Source organism: Cervus elaphus, chromosome 15, assembly GCF_910594005.1.
Source record: "Cervus elaphus chromosome 15, mCerEla1.1, whole genome shotgun sequence".
NCBI lineage: Eukaryota > Metazoa > Chordata > Mammalia > Artiodactyla > Cervidae > Cervus > Cervus elaphus.
The window spans coordinates 1067855-1085848 of record NC_057829.1 but is presented as its reverse complement, the minus strand read 5'-3'; the positions used below and the strand labels follow the sequence as shown (position 1 = coordinate 1085848).

At 35.4% G+C, this 17994-nt stretch overlaps 1 pseudogene; it reads left to right on the top strand.

Moving 5' to 3' along the window:
* Positions 1-17994, top strand: part of LOC122709153 — a 77451-nt pseudogene that overhangs the window by 12629 nt on the left and 46828 nt on the right.

Below are 17994 nucleotides of genomic sequence, written 5' to 3'. Positions count from 1 at the left end.
GAATTTATAAACTATATACTTCTTTCTTTGCTTTAACCCTAACCCATGACACAGGTGCAGTTGAGTAAATTATCTTTACTAAGCAAATTGAAATTTAAAGATAACTGCTTGACATTATTTTTCTTCAAATCCATTAATTGTAATTGGTTACTTTAATGACTTTTTAATTATAAAATGCCCATATTACAAAAAGCATTAATTGTAAAAAGTTTAAACAGTATAGAGAGAAGTATTCAGAAATGTTATGTCTATTCTTCAGAATCAGTTATATCTATAGCCTTTAAAAATTATTCTTTAATTCTTTATTGTATTTTCCTGTTATTAACCTGGTACACAGTAGTTGTTCATTGAATGTTCACTGAATTAACCAATGCTCTTTACCAGTCAGGAGCTGATCAATTTTTCTGATACATTTTTCTTTTACAATGCTATTGATATGTAATTTCTATAAAAAATAGCTCTTCAAGAGTCTGAAACTAATTTTTTTAGCTATTGTAAAAGTACATTCTGTCATCAGTACTGAAAGGTTTAATGTATATAAATAAGAATACTCTCATACAATAATTTATGAAATCAGTCTGCATGCCTTAAAGTTATACTGTGTCTAATGATTTTAGTTTTCAGGCCTACTAAAACTTACATACAGGTTTTACTGGTTTGCCAGCTATGACAAAAGTCCCTGATCATTCAGTTTCTGAGTTACAAAGTGAATTACTGAAAAGTTACACCATCTTGGAATTTGAAGAAATGCTTTGTGGTATACTTTATATTAGAAAGTGGTAATAGCTTCTTTCTTAAGAAAAGAGGCTAGTTTTTCCAAACTCTTGCTCTTTTATATCAGAGTATTTGGAAAGGTATGTGCTTGCCCTGGAGAAAAATTCTGGCTGAATCCAAAGAAGCTTATTTATCTAGAAGCTATAATCTTACCTCAGTTCAGTTCAGTCGCTCAGTCATGTCCAACTCTTTGCAACCCCCCTGGCAGCACGCCAGGCTTCCCTGTCCATCACCAACTCCTGGAGCTTGCTCAAACTAAAGTCCATCAAGTCGCTGATGCCATCCAACTATCTCATCCCCCGTTGTCCGCTTCTCCTCCCGCCTTCAATCTTTCCCAGCATCAGGGTCTTTTCCAATGAGTCAGTTCTTCGCATCAGGTGGCCAAAGTATTGGAGCTTCAGGTTTAGCATCAGTCCTTCCAATGAATATTCAGGACTGATTTCCTTTAGGATGGACTGGTTGGATCTCCTTGCAGTCCAAGGGACTCTCAAGATTCTTCCTCAACACCACAGTTCAAAAGCATCAATTCTTCGGTGCTCAGCTTTCTTATAGTCCTACTCTCACATCCATACATGACTACTGGAAACACTGAAAAATCTTACCTATTAGTCTTAAATTTCAAAGTATATTTTATATACAAACTGTTATAGGTTAGCTCCATCAAAGTTGAAATTACTTTCTTCCATAAATAATTATTTTCCGACATGGCATATATTTTAATACATCGGGAAATTGGTTTTACTTTTATGACATTATTGTTATTATAGTTTAAAAGATACTAAAGCTTTTTTTCCTTGGAGAATATAAAATTGTTGACTCAGAACTAAAAAAAAAAAAAAAAAAGTCAGGTGCCGGGGTCCAGCCCCAGCAGGATCCAGGGGAACCCCTCAGGATGAATGGTGTCGGCGAATGAGAGAGAGAGAGAGAGAGAGAGAGAGAGAGCAGACCAGACCAGGATATGCGGCAGAGTCTGGCAGTTGCTTTATTTTTCACCGTAGCCTTTATACCCTAAGTTGGGACATTTCTAAGGGGCAGATAAGCATACAGACTTAGTTTAACATTACATCAACTTGTCCTTCACGAAACCAGGTGTTCTCTGTATATTTTTGTTTATGAGAGTCTTTTCCCATAGATTTTTTGTACATTATCTTCTGGCCTTGAGCTTAGCAGAAAACAGAAAAGTGGCAGTCTCATGATACAGCAGGTTGCAACATAATAGAAATACAATCCTGTTAACATAAAAGTCAGTCTTTTTGCAGAAGTTCTCAGCTAAATTTATCTAAAAAGTTTAGCACACAAAGACTCTGCGGCTCTGGTGAGGGAGCCCCTGTTTAGCACTCCTGGTTAAAATTAACAATTATCTTATTGTTTTTACTCTAGGGCTAAACTCTTATTTTTCTAGATCTCCAACTATATTAACAATAGTTTCCACTGCACAACCTCAGCACATTAACATCAATCAAACGTTGATCTAATAACCACTTTTAAAACAATATTTTTTGTATTCTCTAATAGGGCTTCCTCACCCCCCAGAGGGCTCTGTGCCTATTAGGGCCCTTTTTATGGTTAATCTCTATGTATAATATCTTTTGGCTTTCAGGCCTGTTGACAATTTATGGCTTGCCACCTGGTGTCACTTTAAGCAACTTCAGTAGCCGACCCTGTCTTTTTTGTGGTTAATCTATTTTCCTTCTATTAGGTGTCATCTCCATGGGAACTAGATAGGATTACATTTTTACAGAACAGAAATGCAAAGGATTGCAAAAACAGCAGATATGGCACAAAACAGGCCCTTAGTCTAAAAGTTAATTACCTGCAAGAAGTCACCAGCTAATCTCTAAAAAAAATAAAAGTGTTTTTTATTAGACACATTTGTGGCTATTTTATTTGTGGAGCTTTTCTCACCCTGCGGAGAGACCTATGCTTAATGGTGTCTTTTGTTAGCTTACTGTGCTTAGGATGTTTAGAACAATCATGAGCATTTTTTGCAGTGGGAGCACACATTTATCAAACAAGCCAGAATGCCAGCAAAAGGGTTTGAATTGAAGCATTTCCTTCATCCCTGGTCCCTTCATAGGGTAGCAGCGTCCAGGAGATTTATTAATTAGGGTTTTAAGTTGGTCCTCATTCAGTGAAAGAGGAGCAGGAGAGCTCTCGGCAGGCAACAAAAGAATCTGCAACAGGGCAAACAAGAACAACAGCAGAAAAAGAGGGGAGGATACAGGGTGGGGTAGAGGCCGAGGCCAACCTGGAGGGCCCCTTATCCTAGACGGCCTTGCTTGTCAGGTTTTTTCCTCGTGACCTCGTCATGGATGGGGTCCCAGACGGCCTTGTCTGCCTGGTATTTTCTTCATGACCTCGTCACGGGCGGGACCTCCCATAATGGCTCCTGGCAGTTAGGATATATTTTTCAATGGTTATAATAATACCAAGACAGAAATTAAGCTGCGTTTGCTTTCCCCAAAGACTCTTTCCTATTACAAACTCCTGGAGAAATAGTATAATGGAGGAATAATGTATGATGATCAAATAGCCTCTTACTTAGTAGGCCTGTATGTCTGATTGAAAATACCAGAAAGAGAAAGTAATACTTAGAAAACTAACATTAGATACTTAACATGTAGAAAAATATATATCTGAAATCAACAACCAGCATCATACTTCACTATTCATGAAACTCAGGAATAAACAGTGAGGTCTGCTACACCACCGCCAGAATATTGGTTGATAAAGATTTATCCTACTGGGTGTACATGTTTTAATACACAGGTTGGAGACATGAGACTAGCTAGTGAGGAGCTAAAACACGCTTGTGAGTGTGAGCAGAGGGACAGGTACTCAAGAGGAGTTTCTGATTACGGCAGTAATGGCAAAATAACTTACCAGGAAAATCTGGATGTTAGTTACGTGGTCAAAGAAAAATGAATAGAAAATTTGCACACATACACCCAAAAAAGGTAGATGGCCATTACAACTTTAAAAGAATGTTCAAGTTCATCAGGAATCAGAGAGATGCATTATTAAATAAGACAATTTTATAGTATATGTTAAATTGGTGAGATTAAAAATAATAATACCAAGCATTAACAACTGCTGTTGTATACTGTGGATGGAACTCAGATTGCTGTGCTTACTTAATTTAGAAAGCAGTCTAAGCAATATGTATCCATCGCCCTATCGATATGGCAAAATCTCACTACATGGTCTTCATTTTTAAAAAGCACGTTACAGAGATGCAAGTATCCATTCTGTTTTTGCAGAAATGTGTGTGTTCTTACACACGGGGAAAAGGGTTCAGAAAAGAGTAGCTAGACATTCTGGGGGGCGATTAATAATCTCTGATCATGTTTCCAATCTTAGTAAGATTGGAATGGTTTTCTACTTTTCCATGTACCTCTATTTTTGTCATTATTTATAGTATGTGTATTTATATAATTGGAGGAAAGAGCTCTTATTTGCAGTAAGGTACAAATCATTGGAGAAAAGTCATTATTTAAAAAAAAAACAGGAAATTTTAGGTAGCATACATATAGTGATCTGAGAACACCATTTTATAATATATATTAGTTATTTACCAGGCAGATGTATTCATAGGTCAGTGGTCTATTCCAGTCAAGCATTTTGTACTTTTACTTGTTTAAAAGATGTATAAGTAAAAAGCCTTAAGAAGTTTATCCGTTATATTTTGAAATGTATTTTTGTGACACGTTGCTTAACTTTGGTTCCATTTCAAACAGTAGAAGTAAAGCAAAATTATTTATTTTGTCATGTAAGACAATAAGAAATCATAGCTATTTCCCAGTATTACAACTTCAGTTATTAAATTCTAGGAGTCAGTGGATCCTGGATTTAACTTAAATGTGTTTTTTCCTTCGGTCCTCTGTACATCCAGGTTTTTTTCCAACATTTATTTTTTGAAAATTTCAAAACTTAAGATGGGAAAGAATCTTTACAGCTGATATATACCACCTTGATTATGTGATGTACTTTTTACTGTGATTGCCTTATCTCCGATTTATACAACTCTCTGATCCTCTACCCATCTGAAAGTTCATCTTATTTTTTTGTGCATATCAAATTAAGTTGCGGATATCTGTGTTGGTGGTGGTTTAGTTGCTGTTTGTTTGTGCTAAGTCACTTCAGTCGTGTCTGACTCTGTGTGACTCTGTGGGCTGTAGTAGGGTTAGGCTCCTCTGTCCATGGGATTCTCCAGGCAAGGATACTTGGAGTGGGTTGCCATTTCCTCCTCCAGGGGGTATTCCTGACCCAGGATTCGAACCTGCATATCTTATATCTCCTGCATTGGCAGGCAGATTTTTTACCACTAGCGCCACCTGGGAAGCCCTTAGTTGCTGAGTCGTATCCAGCTCTCACAACCACATGGGCTGTCACCTGTGGCTCCTCTATCCATAGGATTCTCCAGGCAAGAATACTGGAGTGGATTGCCATTTCCTTCTTCAGTGGATCTTCCCGACCTAGGAATCGAACCCAGGTTTCCTGCACTGCAGGCAGATTCTTTACCAACTGAGCTACCAGAGAAGCTTTTCAATACCGGTATACTTCCCTCTAAATATTTCAGCATGCATATCACTGACTTGGGCTCAATGTTTAGAATTCACCTTTTTTTCTTTTGAGGCAAATTTAAAGACAGTGAAATATACGTCTCAAGTGTACTACTTGATGAATTTTAACAAATGAACACACTTGTGATGACCCAGTCTCCCGTCAGTCAGTGTCACCCCAGAAAGCTCCCTCATACCTCTCCCCAGTCAGTCAGCCCCCACTCCTTTCAACCCCCGACTCCAAGAACCACTATGATTTTTTCTACCATAAATTACTACTGTCTATTCTAAAACTTCATGTAAATGAAATTACACAGTGTGTATTCTGTATAAAGATTCTTTCATTCATCATAAAGTGTTGAAATTCTGTCATGTGGCGTATATCAGTAGTTTTTTTTATTGCTGAGTAATATTCCTAATTTCAACCCATTTTAATATGAATTTTTGAGATTTCTATAGTAAATATTATTATTTGATATTTCTTGGTTTATGCTTAAATCAATTACGCCCTAATGAACGGTATACTTGATTTCCTGTTATTTGTTTATACTATCTTACAACATAAGTTAATAGTAAGTTGTTATTTATCAGATATAATTGAAGTGCAGAGAAATTAAATGCTTCTCTGAATACAAACACTGTGTTCTCAGAAGAGTACTATGTATAGAATTTCACTTAGTTCACCTTAATAGGAATTTAAACATAAGAGGTACATTGATAATAGCATAACTCTATTTGAAAAGTCAACTCTTCCAATTATTGGCATATACTAATTGTTTTAAAAGGAGGTGGGGGAGCCATATGTGGATTTCAAATCTATATTTCTGTAATCTGCATTTATTTGCCCAGATAGTGCTTTCTAAACAGATAATCTATTCCTTAGAGCAATATATAAACAGTAAGTACTCTGTAAGTAGCATGCTTTAATAAAGAGTTGACCTATTGTCCCTTATTTGCATTAGCATATGATACATCGCCCTTAATAAGTGTCAGCTTTGATTTCTTCCTTCAAGTGAGAATTTTTACAGTGTGTTTTTCTGTTTAGAGACACTTAAAAATCTGCCTAAAGCTAAGAACACTCCATACCACCCCCATGCGCTTAAAACACAGACCTCCTAAAGGCCCTGCATTCATCTTTTGCATCTCATATTACAAATTCAGTAAATGGAGTCTTCAGGAATCACCTTGTTTTCTCTCTTTTACTTAAACCCACATTCATTTCACTACCAGGACATGTTAGTTTTACACCAAAAAATAACCCAAATCAGACCACTTCTCACATTTCTAGTACCTCTATTCTAGGCCAGATCTGATCATCTCTCACCTACGCGCCTCTGTGCTGTGTGCTGTGCTAAGTCAGTTCAGTTGTGTCCAACTCTTTGCGACCCTATGGACTGTAGCCCACAGGTTCCTCTGTCCATGGGATTCTCCAGGCAAGAATACTGGAGTGGGTTGCCATGCCCTCCTCAGGGGATATTCCTGACCCAGGGATCAAACCCAAGTCTCTTAATGTCTCTTGCATTGGCAGTCAGGTTTGTTTTTTGTTTTTGTTTTTTTTTTTTTTACCACTAATGCCACCTGGGAAGCCCTTACATGACTCTGATAGCCTCTCTTTTTTAACTTTTATTTTTTAATGGAGTATAGTTGATTTACATAATAGCTTCTGAGCTGGTCTCTCTGCAAACCACTTTCCTTACAGCAGCCAGTTTCTAAAAATGCATGTGTTTCTGTTGTTTTTCCAGTGGACTTCGAATAAAATCCAAATTGTTTGCAGTTCTATTGTCCTTAGCTAGGCTGGTTGCATTATACTCTCTGTGTGTCTTGTTCAGGAGTTAGAGATCTCAGCAGGGAAACTCGAGTTACTTCAAAGTAGTTTAATTAGTATGAGCATTTTTACCTTATAGTTTTAATAGAATTCCTATACCTTAGAATCATAGTTTATTAACTGGAAAAAAAATCATAGGTAATTGATTTCCAGTCCCTTATTTTGGAAGTTAAATAACAAGCTGTTTAATCTTTTTTTTTTTCTTTCCTGTTTTTGATTTATTACAGATTGAGCCGGGAGCATCAGTACCCTTGATTCTTTAGACTTTGCAAGATATTCCAGGTGATGGTAACAGGGAAACAGATGAGAGAGTGGCAGGTAAGATTCTAAAGACAGATTTGGATGTTTTTGACATTCCAGAAATAATGAAATGACTTGAAAAATTCTCTTCCTTCTACAGTTAGTATGTGAATAGAATTAGACAGTTATCATACAAAGTTACATTACTAATTTATTGGCTTCAGGGAGCATTCCTGAATGTTCAGCAACACCCAGCTGCTCTTCCCGGTGACGCCCTGAGTTTTTGATTATGTGTACCTACAACTGCTGAGTTCTGCTTACAGTTAACAGTTTACAGCCATATAATTATAAAACTGGTGTAAAGCAGGTGTAAGTCAGCCATGGTTTAGTGCAAAGTTATTTGGACCTTGCTTTCCTCATTCCTTTTATCCCCCGGACCAGGGCTAAATAATATTTATGTGGTATATACCTATGCAACTCTGCTGATGGTTAAAAATTGGTTTAACCAACTAATAAAAATAAATGAAAAAGAACTGGTTTAAATACTTCCATGCTGATTGGTGATTAAAACTTTGTCTTCATTCCTTGGATTCTCCCTGGCCACCACTGCATCCCTCTAGAAACTTCATTTGACTTTCCTGTGATCCTGAAAATAGAGGTTGTTAATGCTCGGTCCACTCAGGGCTTCCTGGACTTTGCCCATTCCAAAAAGAAGACCAGCATCCTTTTTAGTTGCTTGGTTCCTCATTCCAGTCTCCTTCCCTCTCCACCCTCCCACCAGTTTTGCCTTTTTGGCATCACCATAGGATCTGTAGGGACTTCAGAAGACCAATTTGTACCCTCTGTATTCTGCCCACATCAGATGAGGCCAGCTGATTCTTCTGGGGGTCCACCCTGAATTTGCCAGTGTAGAAGCCCTGGCTCCTCAGATGTCCGGTGACTGGTGCCTTTCTGGTGCTTCAGGCTGTGGCTGTCAGTTGTTGAAGTCGTTCCTGAACGTCTTCATAGGAACTGTAGTTTTCACGGGATGTTGACTCTGAGACAGATGGGAAGCCACCCTCAGCTGCGTACTTTAACCCACCGGAATGGCGGGCACACCTGGCGTAGGAAAGATGCCACATGGGACAGGTGGGGCCCGTGAGGGCCCTGTGGGGTCAGGGAGCATCCACACTGTGGCTTCCCCTCTTCATCAACCCTGTTGATTCTTTTTTTCCCTTTATTGGAACAGGATTGTTAAAACCTGCCATATATTTGCTTGTCGTAGTCATCATGAATAAAGATGAGTGCTGTTGAGTGCTAATTTTTATATAGCACTCGCTCCTTTCTGAACATTTTGTAAATTTATGTTAACTCATTAGGTTATAGAATTATCCTCATTCCACTCCCCAAGAAACCGAGGCACTCAGAGAGTCTTAAGACTTAAGTGGCAGAGCTAAGACTCAAATGTAGAATAGCCCAGCAACAGAGCCCACGACTCTGTACCATATGCCACCTCTTAGGGTGAAGGATTAAGTTTGACCTAAGTAAAATGACATTCCAATTTGTGCTTTTCATTTATTGCTTGAGAAAAGAGCTATTGAATGTTTAAAAGCCTCAAACAGTATTACATGATTTAGGGGAAAAAATGATGTAATCATTTTTAGTTTAGCAGAGGCTCAGAGAGGAGTGAGCCGTGAGAACAGCAGCAGAATCAGCTGAAGGGGGAAGTCACTGGAAGACTTCAGTGCAGCTGCCTCCTCCATGGTCATGGTTTAGTCGTGAGCATTGTTAACCGACAGCTGTGTCAAAGGAGCAAATCACATCAGTGATATCTGAAAATTAGCAAATCAAGCGGGAATTGTTTCAGTAGTTTTAGGACTCATCCTCCTAATTATATCATTTGTTAAGTGGCATTATATTTAATTATATCATAAATGTCAGATGTGATATGTTTTATGTTATTTATTGTTAAATACATGGTATTTTAGTTTCTTTGAAACTAACCAAATATATTTAGTTTTGTATACTGTATTATTGTTCAAATGGTTATGTATTTGAAAATAACTTCAACCCATAAATAGACCACGTAATTATTTTCATTCCTCTAATTTTTATTTGAAAACCTAAAGTCAAATTTAAGGGGTTCATCATCATTCTTGTTATTAGGTATGTTAGTATTTTTAATTAGGGGAAACATGGATGTAAAAGCAAGATGTTATAACTAAGCAAAATGCTATAACCAAACATAACTAAGAATGAAAATTTTAAATAGTTGGTAGGTTTTTGTTTTTCCTTTTTTTTAACAATATAAATTTATTTATTTTAATTGGAGGCTAATTACTTTACAATGTTGTATTGGTTTTGCCGTACATTGACATGAATTCACCATGGGTGTACATGTGTTCCCCATCCTGAACCCCACCTCACTTCCCTCCCCATCCCATCCCTCTGGGTCATCCCAGTGCACCAGCCCCGGGCACCCTGTGTCTGCATCGAACCTGGACTGGCGATTAGTTTTGACCTTATATTTTTAATCTAAATATTATACTCTTTCTCTTAAGTTTGGGGAAATAAAGTAATTTTTGCTTACTATATAATGCTAATATATAAATACCTGTGGTCTTGAGAAAGACAAATACTATGTGATATCACTTATATGTGGAATCTAAAAATAATAGCAGTGAATACATATATAAAACAGAAATAAACTTACAGACATAGGAAACAAACTTGTGGTTCCCCAAAGTGGAGAGAGAGGGGAGGATGGGACAGGTTACTACTAAACATGGGTTTACTTCATAGCAAAAGTTTATATCTAATATCTTGTAATAACCTATAATGAAATATAGGCTACAAAAGAGTGGGATGACACCTGAAACTAACACAATATTATGAATCAGTGGTACTTCAGTATAAATGAATGAATGGATGCAGTCTTTCATCTTCACTGGGAAAAGGAAGAAAATACATGTTATTACAAGATAATAGCCTTTAGACTCTTAGGGCTCTTGTACCATAGCCTGTTGTTGAACCATATGTGTGATGTGTGGCTGAAAATTTAAATTAATCACAATTCTTATTTCCAAAGAGATTTACTTTGGAAAGTAAATCTCTTTACTAACGATTGGTAGTAACTTAGAAGCTAATTGAAAGACCAGTAATTCAGAAGACATAATTATCATGTCATCTGTCATTGGATCACATGTAAACCTTACTGAGAAAGAACAAAAATTTCTGTTTGATATTCCTGTACCAGTCTTGGGCAGAAGGAGTTTATAGATAACACAGGTTTTGAGTCCATTGCCCCATGATGCAAATGTAGGGTCTGCTCCAACCATTAGTAAACTGTTTATCTGACATATATATCTATGTGTGTGTGTGTGTGTTTATATATATATATATATACATATATATATATATATATAATTTTTTTATATATATGTGTGTGATATATATATATGTATGTGATGATTTTCATCATCATTTTCCTAAATTTAAGAATCTGGTTATTTTTTCGAGTCTGTGCAGATGTTCTTTAAATGAGGAAAAGATTTCTAAGTGAATATATGTTTATAGAGCTCCATTATTTTGAGTTTTGTGCTAAAAGAACTAGGACTAAAAAGTATTTTAAGATAGTAGTGATACACACTTGCATATATCCCAAGTCATGAGTGCCTGATCTTTAACTAAGCACTCAAGTACCCCTGATATAATACCAGTATTATCCAACCTTGACTGAGAAATAACTGTTTCAGCTAATCTATAATGGCTGATACTGGCTTAGTCATTAATTTTTTTGTAAGATTATAATATGCAGTATTACAATATACCTATATCTTTGCAGTTATTACTTTAGTTCCACTAAAATTGCATTCAACAGTGTTGGGCTAGTAGAGGGTTGGGGTAGTGGAGTGAGCAGGCTGGTAGCTGGTTCCTACAGTGTTTTTTAAAAGCATTCACTTCAAACATTCTTATGAAGAATTATAACATTTGAAAACTACTTGGAGGTTGCTTGGTATAATGTATCACTTTACAAAGTAATAAGTTTTGAGTTTTAATCCAATATCTTTTAATAAAGAAGCGACAAATTCATATGTGTGTAAATATATCTGTTCAGACCTTTCATGTAAAACTTTTTCACATAACTGCAATTATTTGATCATACTGTGCCTTTATAGAGATGTGCTGTAGCTTCAAAGATATTTCTTTGTCTTTTAAAGTCTGTATTATATATTAAGATACATGCAGCAGAGTGAATTCATTTTGATAAGCACTAGCTTTAAAAGCAGTGGTAACTTTTAATGACATTTGGCAATGTATGTGTAGATGTGCATAAAAATATAAATTCTTGCCGTCTGACATGGGTTTTTCTGGCTTTCTGTGCCTTGATCATTCATTGTTTTGCTCTTGGTCACCTAAACTTTCACCAATTGAATTGAGGTTTTTTTTTTTTTTTCTTTTTTCCCCCACAGTTTGTGTTTTAACCTTTTTTTTTTTTTTTTTCATATTCTATCATTTTGGTGCAGGGCATTTCTGATCTGCAATTGTTCTGTAATATGTCTTAGTAAATTGTAAGTGATACTGAAAGTATGATATGTATACTTACTTTGCTTATGGTATAGTGAAGTGCTTTTAAATCAAAACCTAGAGTTTTGAAATAGAAGAAAAATAAATCTATTCAGTACTTAACCTTACATGTGGAATCTGTGCAGTCTGACTTTAAATACAAACTCTAAGAGTTTCCAGAAGTGTAACTTTTAGGGAAAATGTTTCTACTTTGTTGCACAGAAATGTTTGCAGATCAGCATTGCTGACGACCAAAAAAAGAAGTAGTCATATACACATCATCTGATTTTTAGCTGTGCTTCCGTGTTGCTGCAGTGAAATTCTGTGCATCAAAATAATTGGCCTTCTGTACTAGATGTGATTCAGTTACATCTTAGTTTTTAATGAAAATGTGCAAACTGAGTCAATTCTATTTTTTTCCATATATTTTTATAGCTTTGTTGTCTCTGATAGCATTTCATTTGCCATCTTCTTTTTTCTGTTTATTAGTCAATCAGGAAAAAGTTGCATCTCTAAAGTTTTAAATGTACTCATCTTTATGCAGAACTATTTAAATAATAATATTTTTAATATTCAGTTGTGACAAAGATCACTTAATTTTCTCAGAGCTTTTACTTCACAGAAGTGACTGTTTCCCCCCAATACTTTTTTCTTCATAGCAGTATTTATATATTTTAAAGAAAATTCCCAGTAAAGACATAGTTAAATCTTGCTCATGATGAAACATTTCAAAAAGCTCATTAAAATGTTTCCTCAGTATTCATGTTTATTGTATTAGACTCTGCAGTAAAAGGAGAAATCTTTAAGTTTCATTAGTACCTCTTACTGTGAACAGAGATCTATTTGAAGGGTTGTCAGAAACTTTGAAATTCTACCTAATTTTATTCAGTATCCTTAGATAACTACACTCAGAATTGTACACAATCATTTGCTTTAGAATGATTTTAATTGTAACTTAAAAAGCAAACATATGTCTATTCTTTGGCTTTAAATAAAACCTAAAATAAATCCCTTGGAACTTTTTTTAGATATGTGTTTAACATATCTGTGCTTGTTTATAGAAGACATATACTTTGTAGAAAAATTGATAGACATCCCACATTTGTAAGATACTTAAAACATACTTCTTCAACATCTTAATGAAGGAATATATTCACTGTTTCTGTATGTTGATTTATAACATTATTCTAGATAAATACTTTGTTTTTAATCCTAAGATTTTCTTTAACTGTATTTGCTAGGACTGCATCTAAGTTTTGTCTTTTCCCCTAAAATTATGTTACCTGGAAACATTCCATTACATTTCTTACCTGGACTGAGCGAAGCACACCACCTAAGGTTTTTATTTGCCTAAATGAGAATATGCTATAGATTTTATTTTTAAATAGAGCTATTCCTTGTCAGACAGCTATAACATTTGATCAGTAGTCCCCTGTATTCTACAACTATGGAAAACATTCACCAGTTTGCTTGCAAATCAACTCTGCTGCATGCGTTCACAAGTTTTATAAAGATTGCATGCTTTCTGTTTTCAATACAAATTGTATTTTTATTTCATACCCATCCTTGCTTTTTATTTTATTTTTGTTTCCCTTTTCTTGGTTGGATGCCTGTGTGTGTTTATTCCACATCCCTGTCCAGTCCTGGAGTTTGAACTACGGAAAGCCAAGGAGACCATTCAGGCCCTCCGAGCCAACCTGACAAAGGCTGCAGGTGGTGTCCATGCAACTTTTTTGAGACTTTTTCTACTTTGACGATGTAGAAGTAGCTGAGATATTTTCAAATGTAAAAGAGTAAAATATTATTTGTATTTCTTCCATCAGAACATGGAGTTCCTTTACAGGAACAAAAAAATTACAAATCAAGTCCTGAAATTCAGGTGGGTTAATGACAGATCTAAAAGTATCTTCCATGTGAAATGGTAGCACATGTATTGAAAGAGGAAGACTTACAGTGCTGTGTCCGTCTTTTATCCGTCTCTAGGAGCCAGTCAGACCTCTCGAAAGGAGAGCTCTAAACTTCTTAGTCGGTGAATTTCTGTTGAAGAATAACTACAAGCTGACATCAATAACGTTTTCAGATGAAAATGATGATCAGGTACAGTTTCCTTTTTTTTTCTTTTTAAACAATAATTTGTTTACTTTCTAATTTAGGATGTGAATGTACTTATTTCCTCTTTTACCTAGCTTCTTTAGTTTTTTTAAAAGTTATACATACAGTAAAATTCTGTAATACCAAAATACTGAAATAGAAAAGAAAGAAGATTTCAAATTGATGAAGATTGGTTTCTATTTTAAGAAACTAGAAAAAGAAAGCTAACTGAAGTCCAAAGAAATTGAAAGGAAGGCAATATTAAAAATGAGAATGTATCAGTGATACAGGCAACAGAGAAAAACAGAGAAAAATTAATAACAACAAAACACTGGGTATTTGAGGTTAATGAAATTGGTAAACCTCTAGCCTGACTTATTAATAAAAAGAGACAAGAAGCAAATTATCAGAATCTGGAATGAGCAAAGTTATATCACTGTAGATATCTTTTAGACTTTTAAGGAAGAAGTAAAGTAAATGAACAAGGTTATATCACTGTAGATACCTACCAGATATTTAAGGAAGAAGTAATACCACTTCTCCACAAACTCTTCTAGAAATTGAAGAGAAGGGAATTGTTCAAAACTCATTCTATGAGACCAGCATAATTCTGATATCAAAACCAGATACAGACCTGGCTAACAAAGAAATTTACAGACTCATTTTCCTCATGAGCATGGAAGTAGAAAATCTATATAACATTTTACTATATCAAATCCAACAATGTGTAAAAATGCTAATACACAATGACCAAATGGTTTATCTGAGGAACATAAGATTGATTAGTCCAAAAATCAATCATTGTAATTCACCATTTTAAGAAACTTTTCAAAAGAGAAAAGAAATCATATGATCAACTCAAGAGAAAACATTTGACACAATCAAACATATCTTTCCCATGAAAGCTTTAAAGAAATTAGGAATTGTGAGGAATTTCCTCAAATTCATAAAAGACATTTACAGGAAAACTATCACTAACATCATACTTAATGATGAAAGATAAGGAATAAACAGGGATATCTGCTATCACTACTTCTGTTGAACATCATACTGAGGAATCTAGCCAGTACAAGGCAAGAAAAAGAAATAAAAGGCATATATTTTGGAAAAGAAGAAAGAAAACTTTCACTGGTAACATGATTATATATATATAGAAAATCTTATAGACTGCATTAAAAAAGACACTATAATAAGTGATGATAGACAAGTTGTAGGATACAGGATCAGTAAACAGAAATGAATTGTATTTCTGTATGCTAGCAACAAATAGACAGACATTCAACTTTTAAAGATACCATGTACAAAAGTATCATCAAAAAAATAGGAAATACTTAGGGATAAGTATGATGAAGGATTATACACTGAAAACTATTATACATGTGGAAAGAAAATAAAGAAGACATAAAGAAGAGATATATTGTGCTAATAGAGAAGATTCAGTGTTGTCAAAAAGTGTCAATTTTTGTAAAATTGATTTGTACTTTTAACACAATCCTAATCAGAATCTCGCTAGCTTTTTTTGTAGAGGTTGGCTTATTCTAAAATTTCTATGGGAATGGAAATAACATAGTATAGCCAAAACAACTTTAATAAAGACGTACAAAATTAGGGGACTTCAACTAGCTGACTTTAAGATATTATAGTTCAGGCAGTATCTTATTGACATAAACGTAGACAGGTCACTGGAACTTAGTGGAGAGTCAAGAGATTAACTTACACATAGATGATCTTTTGATGTCTAACAAAGCACAAAGTAAATTCCATTCAGAAAGTGTAGTCTTTTTTACAATTGGTACTGTAACATTTTGATATCTGTATACCTCCAAAAATGAACTTCGAACCTTACCTCACACCATACACAAAAAGTAATTCAAATGGATCATGGATTTAAATGTAAATTCTAAAGCCATAAGGCTGCTAGAAGAAAACATGGAAAAATTCATTGCAACCCTGGAAGGTAGGCCAAGAATTCTCATATATGACACCAAAAGTATGGTATTCTTCATCAAATATTTGTTCTCATCAAAGTCAATAACTTCTACTCTTTGAAAGCGACTCTAAACAAATGAAAAGATGAGCCATAGACTAGGTAAAATATTTCAAGTAACATATCTGATATTTCTATCCAGAATTTCTATCCAGAATATTTAAAGAACTCTCTAAAGTGAATAATTTTTTTAAAAAGACCCAATTTTTTAAAAAATGGACAAAAAATTTATACAGATGTTTCAACAAAGAACATATATGGATATCAAATAAGCACATGAAAAAAGATATTCTACATCTTTAGTCATTAGGTAGATAAAAATTAAGTCACAGTGAAATACCATAGCACACTTACTAGAAGGTTTAACCGAGACTGTACCAAGTCTTGGCAAAGATGTGGAGTAAGTAGAAATATCATCATTGCTCTTGGGAGTCCAAAATGGTGCAGTCACTTTGGAACATTTTTTGGCAGTCAATTTAAAAAAAATTAAAACCTTTACCACCTATATGACTTGATCATTCCATTCGTAGGTATTACAGTCCAAGAGAAGTGAAGGGACATGTTCATACCAAGACTCCTACACAGTGTTCACACCAACTTTATTTATAATAGCCGACATTAGGGAGACAACCCAAGTATCCAAAAGCAGGCAGTTGAATAAAAAATTTTGATGTATTGTTACAGTGAAATGCTAACTCAGCAATAAAAAATAATGAACCTCTGACAGATACAACAACATAGATTAGTCTGAAAATCAATAATCTGGATGAAAGAAACCAGGCAAATAGAGTACTTGCTGTATGCTTCCACTTATATAAAATTCTAAGAAATGTGAACTTGTAACAGTGACAGAAAACAGAACAGTATTTGCCTAGGTACAGGGCATCTGTGAGGAAAAAAGGGGAAGTATTACAAGCAACCAGTAAAACTTTGGGGAGTGAACAGTTCATCTTTTTTTTTTCATAGCTTTGGTGTTTAATCTTTTTTTTTTTCCCTTCTGCTTTATTTGTTTATTTTTGGCTGTGGTGGGTCTTCATTGCTGTGCTGGCTTTTCGCTAGTTGCAGCGAGTGGGGGCCACTCTGTAGTTGCAAAACACAGACTCTAGGGATGTGGGCTTCAGTAGTTGCAGAACATGGGCTCAATAGTTGCAACTCCCAGGCCGTAGATCAAACAGGCTCAGTAGCTGTGGCACACAGGCTTAGTTGCTCCAGGACATGTGGGATCTTCCCAGATCAGGGATCAAACCTGTGTTTCCTGCATTGGTAGGCAGATTCTTTACCACCGAGCCATGAGGGAAGCCCCCAAGTTCATCTTCTTGATTGCACTGATCTCTTCAGGTGTGTACTCAGATGTCAAAACTTCGAAGATTGTACATTTTAAATTAGCTTGTGAATTTAAGACTTCCCTGGTGGCTCAGACAGTAAAAGCATCTGCCTACAAGGTGGGAGACCCAGGTTCAATCCCTGGGAAGATCCCCTGGAGAAGGAAATGTCAACCCACTCCAGTGTTCTTGCCTGGAGAATCCCATGGACGGAGGAGCCTGGTAGACTACAGTCCATGGGGTCACAAAGAGTCGGATTTAAATTATGCGGTTTGTTATTTATTAATTATATACCCCAATAAAATTATTTTATAAAGGGCAGTGCGAGTGCTCATCATTACTTATTCTTTAACCATTAAGTGATGTTTAATGGTAATTTCAACTGACCTTAAAGCAGTTCTATCCTAGAGCCCTCACTCCTTTCATGTTTAGCCTCTGCCTAAAATGTAAGACTTTTTACCTGATTTTGTTTTTTGATCATTTATATTAGTGGCCTGATTTTATCTTCATGGCTCTATTGTTACCTAAGATTATCTCTTATCTGCCTTGACTAGCCTATAATCTTCTTGAGGCTAAACGAATCTCTTGTTCATCTCTGTATCTGCATGAATAGTAACACTCATTACACACTTATTGATAATTTTCTTA